Source organism: Apostichopus japonicus, chromosome 5 (genome assembly GCF_037975245.1).
Source record: "Apostichopus japonicus isolate 1M-3 chromosome 5, ASM3797524v1, whole genome shotgun sequence".
Taxonomy (NCBI): Eukaryota; Metazoa; Echinodermata; class Holothuroidea; order Aspidochirotida; family Stichopodidae; genus Apostichopus; species Apostichopus japonicus.
The window spans coordinates 973,799-983,798 of NC_092565.1; the positions used below are offsets into that span (position 1 = coordinate 973,799).

At 56.3% G+C, this 10,000-nt stretch overlaps 2 non-coding genes across 2 annotated transcripts in view; both read right to left on the bottom strand.

Moving 5' to 3' along the window:
* The window catches only part of LOC139968470 (large subunit ribosomal RNA), a 4,031-nt gene extending 2,581 nt beyond the window's left edge, over nucleotides 1–1,450 (bottom strand). Inside the window, exon 1 of the ribosomal RNA XR_011793468.1 lies at nucleotides 1–1,450. This exon is cut by the window's left edge and continues 2,581 nt beyond it. This is a non-coding gene — a ribosomal RNA (large subunit ribosomal RNA).
* A 441-nt stretch (nucleotides 1,451–1,891) lies between these two features.
* LOC139968249 (5.8S ribosomal RNA) lies at nucleotides 1,892–2,054 on the bottom strand. Its single transcript, XR_011793286.1, has one exon. It is a non-coding gene; the product is annotated as a 5.8S ribosomal RNA (ribosomal RNA).
* Nucleotides 2,055–10,000: the final 7,946 nt, after the last annotated feature.

The following is a 10,000-nucleotide window of genomic DNA, read 5'->3' on the forward strand; positions in this document are numbered from 1 at the left end:
ACAGCGCCAGTCCTGCTTACCAAGAGTGGCCCACTGAGCACTCGTTCATTCTCACTCGTCCGGCTCCAAGCCAGCGAGTCGGACCTCTTACCAATTGAAAGTTTGAGAATAGGTTGAGGTCGTTTCGGCCCCAAGGCCTCTAATCATTCGCTTTACCAGATAAAATTGTTCACGAATATCTCCCGAGCACCAGCTATCCTGAGGGAAACTTCGGAAGGAACCAGCTACTAGATGGTTCGATAAGTCTTTCGCCCCTATACTCAGGTCGGACGATCGATTTGCACGTCAGAACCGCTGCGGACATCCACCAGAGTTTCCTCTGGCTTCCTCCTGCCCGAGCATAGTTCACCATCTTTCGGGTTTTAGCATGCTTGCTCTTCCTCCGCTCCACCGGACGAGCCGGACGGAACGGGGGTGGCGGTGCGCCCGACCCAGAGGGCCGGGATCCCGCCTCGTGGACGGCCCCTGTGCCGACCTTCACTTTCGTTATGCCAGGATAGGTTTCGGTAGTACCCCCTCGACTTGCAAGCCTGCTTAGACTCCTTGGTCCGTGTTTCAAGACGGGTCGAATGAGGAGGCCTCGCTCACGCCCGACAGACCCTCCGCTTCGGCCGAAGCCGCGGCGAGACCGGACCCTCCGGATCCCGCCGGCCACGCGACAGCAAGCTGTGCACGCGACCGACGGAGACGCCGGTGGCCGGACCCCGCTGCCTGAACCCCCGGGGGGGCAGGCCGTCACGCAGAGTCCTCGACAGAGAGCGCAGTGAGCAACCGTGACGGGCGGCGTAAGACGGCGAGGGCCGAAGCCCCCGCACGCCCGCAGCCTCGCCCGCCCCTCTGCTCCGCTCTTCGGTCGGTCGCCGGGAAGGGCGCCGAACGGTAGAAGTGCGACGCGGACGGACGGCGAAGCGCCGCGGGTCGGTCCCGAGGGATCCGAACCCGCACACGCTGCGCGCCGACCGCGCCTGAATCAACCGGACGCCCCATGTAGCATGCGGCACTCATCCGTTTACTTCTTGGCAGTTTCACGCAATGTTGAACCCCTCTCTTCAAGTTCTTTTCAACGTTCCCTCACGGTACTTGTTGACTATCGGTCTCGTGCATAGTATTGAGCCTTGGATGGAGTTCACCACCCCTCTTTGGGCTGCATTCTAAAACAACCCGACTCTTGGAAAGCTTTCCCCTCCGGCCTTCGAGTCCGCCCCTACGGGCCTTACACCGCTGCGGGTAAGCTGCAGCCCCCGATCACAGTGGACTGCGGCCGGACCTCTGTCGACCGGAGTTCAGTTTCCTTACGCCACAGGTCCCTCGCACCGCAAACGGGCGCGGGGATTCGGCGATGGGCTCTTCCTGCTTCGCTCGCCGCTACTGAAGAATCCTTGTTAGTTTCTTTTCTCTCCGCTTAGTGATATGCTAAATCCAGCGGGTAATCTCATCCGATCTGAGGTCTGGAATCTGTGAAAGACACGTGGAACGTGATCGGAGTCATAGCGGCGACCCGGGGTCTCTCTTCCCCGGCGCTCCCCGGAAGAATCGGGGTCGCCGGCGGGAAAGGGTGGCCTACCATGCGCCTGCGAGAACGCAGACGGGAGGACGAGAGACCCCGCGATTGGGTCGACCGGCTCTGCCCGGCAGCGGCTCCTCGACCGTTCCGGGGGGTCGGACGCTGGACCGCACCACGGGCGCATACCGTCTACACCCCGATGGCACGTCGCCACGACACGACGAACCCCCCGGTTACCGATCGAGCCTGCTCGCCGAGTTTCACCGGCGCCGACATCACAGAAACTCCATCTGACACTGACCCGACGCAGCCGGCCGTCGAAGGGACGGCTGCGGCCGGGCGCTCCTCCGGCGCGCGAACACGCCGACTCTGTGAGTGATTGTCTTCAGACGCTCAGACGGGACGTGGCTCGAGGAGCAGAGCATCCCCCCGAGCCGCCATTTGCGTTCGAATAAGTCGATGATCAGTGAGTTCCTGCAATTCACATGAATTCTCGCATCTAACTGCGTTCTTCATCGACGCACGAGCCGAGTGATCCACCACAAGAATTGTCATTTGCCACTGGAAGACTCCCGCGTTCGCAAAACTCTCCTCAGGAGCCGAGGGAAGGAAGTGGAACGGAAGGAGAAAGGACACGGGGGACTCTGTGCCTTCTTTGCTTGTGAATGGAAAAGAAATATCCTCCGTCGAGCCGAGGGGGGAAGCGGGCTCCCTCCTTCCCCCCACCGCCGCGAGGGCGGGTCGCGCGAGTCAGACTCGCCGACTGGGGGGAAATCGGGCGACACCGGTGCCCCTTCTGCCCCTGCGGAGAATGCCTCGAGGAGCGCCGCGCCGCGGACGGCGGACGGCGTCTCCACCCTTGCGGGACTTCTCCCTCGAAGCTACAGGGAGCGCGAGACTCCGTGAGACAGACGACGAGAGAAGAACCGGGTACTCCCCGGGCTGGTCTGTGTGTGACACGCCCGTCTCCTTTTTGTCGGAGAGAGCGAAGGCGAAGCGCGGGTCTGACCTCGACGTGGAACGGGGAAGGAGGCGGTGAAAACCCGCTCGAGTCCCCCCCCCGGCTTTACCAATTTGCTCTCTCCGCGTGTCTCTCTGTGACGGCTTTTCCGACATTCCCCCTTTGTTCCCTCTCCGATCACGGAGGGGAAGGGGTTCTGTTAATGTCCTTCCGCAGGTTCACCCTACGGAAACCTTGTTACGACTTTTACTTCCTCTAAATGATCAAGTTTGACCGTCTTCTCGTCGCGCCCTCGACAAACCGGCCGAAGCCGGGGGTGCCAGACGGTCGATCGATGGCCTCACTAAGTCATTCGATCGGTAGTAGCGACGGGGCGGTGTGTACAAAGGGCAGGGACGTAATCAATGCGAGCTGATGACTCGCGTTTACTTGGAATTCCTCGTTCAAGGGACACAATTACAAGTCCCTGTCCCCAGCACGGAGAAGTCTCAGCGGATTACCCGGACCTTTCGGCCGAGGGCAAATGTACCCGCTGCTTGCGCCAGTGTAGCGCGCGTGCGGCCCCGGACACTCTAAGGGCATCACAGACCTGTTAATTGCTCCATCTCGTATGGCTGAAAGCCATTTGTCCCTCTAAGAAGTTCGCGGCTCACCACGAGGGTGGCCGGACTATTTAGCAAGCAAGAGTCTCGTTCGTTATCGGAATTAACCAGACAAATCACTCCACCAACTAGAACGGCCATGCACCACCATCCACAAAATCAAGAAAGAGCTCTCAATCTGTCAATCCTCACTGTGTCCGGGCGGGTAGGTTTCCCCGTGTTGAGTCAAATTAAGCCGCAGGCTCCACTCCTGGTGGTGCCCTTCCGTCAATTCCTTTAAGTTTCAGCTTTGCAACCATACTTCCCCCGGAACCCAAAGACTTTGGTTTTCCGGAGAGTTGCCCGCCGCGTCATGGGAGGAACGCCGGCGAATTACGAGTCGGTATCGTTTATGGTCGGAACTAGGGCGGTATCTGATCGCCTTCGATCCTCCGACTTTCGTTCTTGATCAATGAAGACATTCTTGGCAAATGCTTTCGCTGTCGGGCGTCTTGCGACGATCCAAGAATTTCACCTCTCACGCCGCAATACGAATGCCCCCGGCAGTCCCTCTTGATCATTACCTCAGGATCTCAAGACCAACGAAATAGAACCGAGGTCCTCTTCCACTATTCCATGCTGAGCTGTTCGGGCACTTTGGCCTGCTTTGAACACTTCAATTTTCTCAAAGTAAACGTTCCAGTCTCGCACGGCACTCAGTTAAGAGCACCGCACGACCAACCGAATCACTGGCCGGGAAAAATCTCCCACGACTCCCGTTTGACGGGGAGAAGGGGAACGGGCAGTGCACGCCTCACGGCGGACCGCCCGCCCCGGCCAGAAATCCGACTACGAGCTTTTTAACTGCAGCAAATTTAATATACGCTGCTGGAGCTGGAATTACCGCGGCTGCTGGCACCAGACTTGCCCTCCAGTAGATCCTCGTTAAAGGATTTAAAGTGTACTCATTCCGATCACAGGGCCTCCGAAGAGGCCTGTATCGTTATTTTTTGTCACTACCTCCCCGTGTCAGGAGTGGGTAATTTGCGTGCCTGCTGCCTTCCTTGGATGTGGTAGCCGTTTCTCAGGCTCCCCTCTCCGGAATCGAACCCTGATTCTCCGTTACCCGTCACAACCATGATAAGCGCATAACTTACCATCGAAAGTTGATAGAGCAGACTTTTGAAGGAGCGTCGCCGGTGCAAGACCGTGCGATCGGCATGATTATCTAGAGTTCACCAGCGGAGACCGGACCCCGAAAGGACCGGGCTGGCCTTGTTCCTAATAAGAGCACGCTTCCCCCGAAGGGTCGGCGCTTTGGTTGCATGTATTAGCTCTAGAATTACCACAGTTATCCATGGTATAAGACTTTCTCCAATAAACCATAACTGATCTAATGAGCCATCTGCAGTTTCTCTTGTATGTTCAGGATTGTACTTAGACGTGCATGGCTTAATCTTTGAGACAAGCATATGACTACTGGCAGGATCAACCAGGTAACGGTCGACAGAACCGGGCTGGGCCCGTTCGCCGTCCGGGAGTCGCTCTCGCACTCCCTCTCTCTCTCTCTGAATTCTCAATTGTCGATGCCGTGCTATTACGGTTACAGTGATCGAAGAACCGCCCGAAGGGATTCTCGAGGTGTGTATCTCTACCCGAGTCGACTGGGTCGTCTCGAGAGGAGTCGCAGTGGTCCCGCCTCGGAGACGGGACCGGTTCGAAGCGACGCGGGAGGGCGACGGCTCGTCCACTGGAACAGGGGAGGAGCAAATCGCACGCCTCGAGCGTGCATTCGTTGCTTGGATGAAAAAGCCCGTACCGAGCGCCGAGTGCAACACATGGTCGCAGCAACGGCAGCATGCCCGAACGGGGTCCCGTGGAGAAAGCTCGATATCTGACGACACCGAGGTCCTGCTCTTTCTCCACCGGGGGTTCTGCGGATGAAAAGGCTCAATATCTGAACGTCGATATATACGTGTGCACGGAGGGACACCTCTGCTCACGGGGCGAGTGGGTGAAAACCCCCGCTTCTGAGCGCCGAGTTGCAACACATGGTCGCGATGAAACGACGGCTGACCCTACCGAAAGGGCCCGCTGGAGTCCAACCATGACACGTATACACACACGACAGACATTAAAAGCCTTCTCGAGTCTTGGATCGACTCTACTACCCCCCTCATATATAGAATCCGATTCACTCTGCCCGCTCGTTCTGACCATTGGATCACACACTTAAGCCAATACCCGCTACACTTAAGAGATCTCGAAATCTCGAACGAGACCCAGATTCTCTGCGGGTGAGTCGGGCGGCCTGCCGTCGCCGTCGGCTTGCCGTTTGCCTTTCGCCTGGTCGCATGGCACTCGTGCCATCGACCACGCAACGCGAGAGGCCTTCTCCCTTCTCCTTTCTCTCTCATCTCTACTCTCTCTCTTCTCCACCGGGGGTTCTGCGGATGAAAAAGCTCAATATCTGGGATTGTATATATACATATGCACGAAAGAACCTTCTACTCACGGGGCGAGTGGGTGAAAACCCCCGCACCGAGCGCCGAGTTGCAACACATGGTCGCGATGAAACGACGGCTGACCCTACCGAGAAGGCCAGCAAGGGTCTGACGTGCAAAAACATATTTACGCACCACAGGCAAGGAGCCTTTTCGAGTCTCGGGTGGACTCCCGTCCGCGAAAGCTTCATATCTGAACGTCGATATATACGTGTGCACGGAGGGACACCTCTGCTCACGGGGCGAGTGGGTGAAAACCCCCGCTCTGAGCGCCGAGTTGCAACACATGGTCGCGATGAAACGACGGCTGACCATACCGAAAGGGCCCGCTGGAGTCCAACCATGACACGCATACACACACGACAGACATTAAAAGCCTTCTCGAGTCTTGGATCGACTCTACTACCCCCCTCATATATAGAATCCGATTCACTCTGCCCGCTCGTTCTGACCATTGGATCACACACTTAAGCCAATACCCGCTACACTAAAGAGATCTCAAAATCTCGGACGAGAGCCACACCTTGCGGATGCATCGGGCGGCCTGCCGTCGAGGTCGGCCGTCGCCCCGTCTCACAGACTCGTGCAACACGACGAGTCCCAGCCTACGCCTGTGTGCATCACCGTCGGCCTAAATCTCGGCCCTCGCCCGGTCGCATGACACTCGTGCCATCGACCGCACCATCGACCTTCTCACCCGGGAGCAACCCGTGTTTTCAGAGGAGTGCCGGGGTTGCTCCCGTGCCGGGTATGTCTTGTCCGGCGGCGCCCCGTCTCACAGACTCGTGCAACGACAACGGGTCCCATGCCTACGCATGTGTGCATCACCGTCGGCTAATTACTCGGCCCTCGCCCGGTCGCATGACACTCGTGCCGTCGATCACACCATCGACCTTCTCACATGGGAGCGACCCGTATTTTCAGAGGAGTGTCGGGGTTGCTCCCGTGCCGGATATATCTTGACGAAATCAAGGAGATATATGAGGAAACTTCTACAATTTGAAGATCGACCGGCGAGACAAGACACTCCCCTTAATATATAATCCGATTCACTCTGCCCACTCATTCTGACCATTGGGTCACACACTTAAGCCAATACCCGTTACACTAAAGTTGACCATGTTTTGTTTTTTTTGATATTATTATTATTATTTTTTTTTTGTCAACGTCCTCTGTAACGAAGTCAAAACTCTATGCATGTGTTCGCGTGTCGTTCTGCCGTCTCCGCCGGGCACATCCCAGCCAGCGCCCGATACATTTCAGTTGACAACGGTCACAACTCTATGCATGTGCTCGTGGGTCGTTCTGCCGTCAACGTCGGGAACACACAGGCCAGTACCCGCTACATTAAATTGACAATGGTCACAACTCTATGCATGTGCTCGTGGGTCGTTCTACCGTCAACGTCGGGCGCACACAGGCCAGTACCCGATACATGCAAGTTGACAGTGGTCACAAACTCTATGCATGTGTTCGCGTGTCGTTCTGCCGTCTCCGCCGGGCCACATCCCAGCCAGCGCCCGATACATTCAAGTTGACAACGGTCACAACTCTATGCATGTGCTCGTGGGGTCGTTCTACCGTCAACGTCGGGCGCACACAGGCCAGTACCCGATACATGCAAGTTGACAATGGTCACAAACTCTATGCATGTGTTCGCGTGTCGTTCTGCCGTCTCCGCCGGGCACATCCCAGCCAGCGCCCGATACATTCAAGTTGACAACGGTCACAACTCTATGCATGTGTTCGCGTGTCGTTCTGCGTCTCCGCCGGGCACATCCCAGCCAGCGCCCGATACATTAAAGTTGACAACGGTCACAACTCTATGCATGTGCTCGTGGGTCGTTCTACCGTCAACGTCGGGCGCACACAGGCCAGTACCCGATACATGCAAGTTGACAGTGGTCACAAACTCTATGCATGTGTTCGCGTGTCGTTCTGCCGTCTCCGCCGGGCACATCCCAGCCAGCGCCCGATACATTCAAGTTGACAACGGTCACAACTCTATGCATGTGTTCGCGTGTCGTTCTGCCGTCTCCGCCGGGCACATCCCAGCCAGCGCCCGATACATTCAAGTTGACAATGGTCACAACTCTATGCATGTGTTCGCGGGTCGTTCTACCGTCACCGTCGGGCACACTTGAGCAGTACCCGCTTGACTTTTTTTTTTTTTTTTTAAGTCAACGTCTTCTTCAAGGAAGTCCAAATTCTATGCATGTGTTCGTGGGTCGTTCTGCCGTCTCCGTCGGGCACACACAGGCCAGCGCCCGATACATTCAAGTTGACAGTGGTCAAAACTCTATGCATGTGTTCGCGTGTCGTTCTGCCGTCTCCGCCGCGCACATCCTAGCCAGCGCCCGATACATTCAAGTTGACGATGGTCACAACACTATGCATGTGTTCGCGTGTCGTTCTGCCGTCTCCGCCGGGCGCATCCCAGCCAGCGCCCGATACATTCAAGTTGACAACGGTCACAACTCTATGCATGTGCTCGTGGGTCGTTCTACCGTCAACGTCGGGCGCACACAGGCCAGTACCCGATTCATGCAAGTTTGACAACGGTCACAAACTCTATGCATGTGTTCGCGTGTCGTTCTGCCGTCTCCGCCGGGCACATCCCAGCCAGCGCCCGATACATTCAAGTTGACAACGGTCACAAACTCTATGCATGTGTTCGCGTGTCGTTCTGCCGTCTCCGCCGGGCACATCCCAGCCAGCGCCCGATACATTCAAGTTGACAATGGTCACAACTCTATGCATGTGTTCGCGGGTCGTTCTACCGTCACCGTCGGGCACACTTGAGCCAGTACCCGCTTGACTTTTTTTTTTTTTTTTTTTATGTCAACGTCTTCTTCAAGGAAGTCCAAATTCTATGCATGTGTTCGTGGGTCGTTCTGCCGTCTCCGTCGGGCACACACAGGCCAGCGCCCGATACATTCAAGTTGACAATGGTCACAACTCTATGCATGTGTTCGCGGGTCGTTCTGCCGTCAACGTCGGGCACACACAGGCCAGTACCCGATACACGCAAGTTGACAATGGTCACAAACTCTATGCATGTGTTCGCGTGTCGTTCTGCCGTCTCCGCCGCGCACATCCTAGCCAGCGCCCGATACATTAAAGTTGACAGTGGTCAAAACTCTATGCATGTGTTCGCGTGTCGTTCTGCCGTCTCCGCCGCGCACATCCTAGCCAGCGCCCGATACATTCAAGTTGACGACGGTCACAACACTATGAATGTGTTCGCGTGTCGTTCTGCCGTCTCCGCCGGGCGCATCCCAGCCAGCGCCCGATACATTCAAGTTGACAACGGTCACAACTCTATGCATGTGCTCGCGGTCGTTCTGCCGTCAACGTCGGGCGCACACAGGCCAGTACCCGATTCATGCAAGTTGACAACGGTCACAAACTCTATGCATGTGTTCGCGTGTCGTTCTGCCGTCTCCGCCGGGCACATCCCAGCCAGCGCCCGATACATTCAAGTTGACAACGGTCACAAACTCTATGCATGTGTTCGCGTGTCGTTCTGCCGTCTCCGCCGGGCACATCCCAGCCAGCGCCCGATACATTCAAGTTGACAATGGTCACAACTCTATGCATGTGTTCGCGGGTCGTTCTACCGTCACCGTCGGGCACACTTGAGCCAGTACCCGCTTGACTTTTTTTTTTTTTTTTATGTCAACGTCTTCTTCAAGGAAGTCCAAATTCTATGCATGTGTTCGTGGGTCGTTCTGCCGTCTCCGTCGGGCACACAATCAAGCCAGCGCCCGATACATTCAAGTTGACGATGGTCACAACACTATGCATGTGTTCGCGGGTCGTTCTGCCGTCAACGTCGGGCACACACAGGCCAGTACCCGATACATTCAAGTTGACAACGGTCACAACTCTATGCATGTGCTCGTGGGTCGTTCTACCGTCAACGTCGGGCGCACACAGGCCAGTACCCGATTCATGCAAGTTGACAACGGTCACAAACTCTATGCATGTGTTTCGCGTGTCGTTCTGCCGTCTCCGCCGGGCACATCCCAGCCAGCGCCCGATACATTCAAGTTGACAACGGTCACAAACTCTATGCATGTGTTCGCGTGTCGTTCTGCCGTCTCCGCCGGGCACATCCAGCCAGCGCCCGATACATTCAAGTTGACAATGGTCACAACTCTATGCATGTGTTCGCGGGTCGTTCTACCGTCACCGTCGGGCACACTTGAGCCAGTACCCGCTTGACTTTTTTTTTTTTTTTTTTATGTCAACGTCTTCTTCAAGGAAGTCCAAATTCTATGCATGTGTTCGTGGGTCGTTCTGCCGTCTCCGTCGGGCACACAATCAAGCCAGCGCCCGATACATTCAAGTTGACAATGGTCACAACTCTATGCATGTGTTCGCGGGTCGTTCTGCCGTCAACGTCGGGCACACACAGGCCAGTACCCGATACACGCAAGTTGACAAC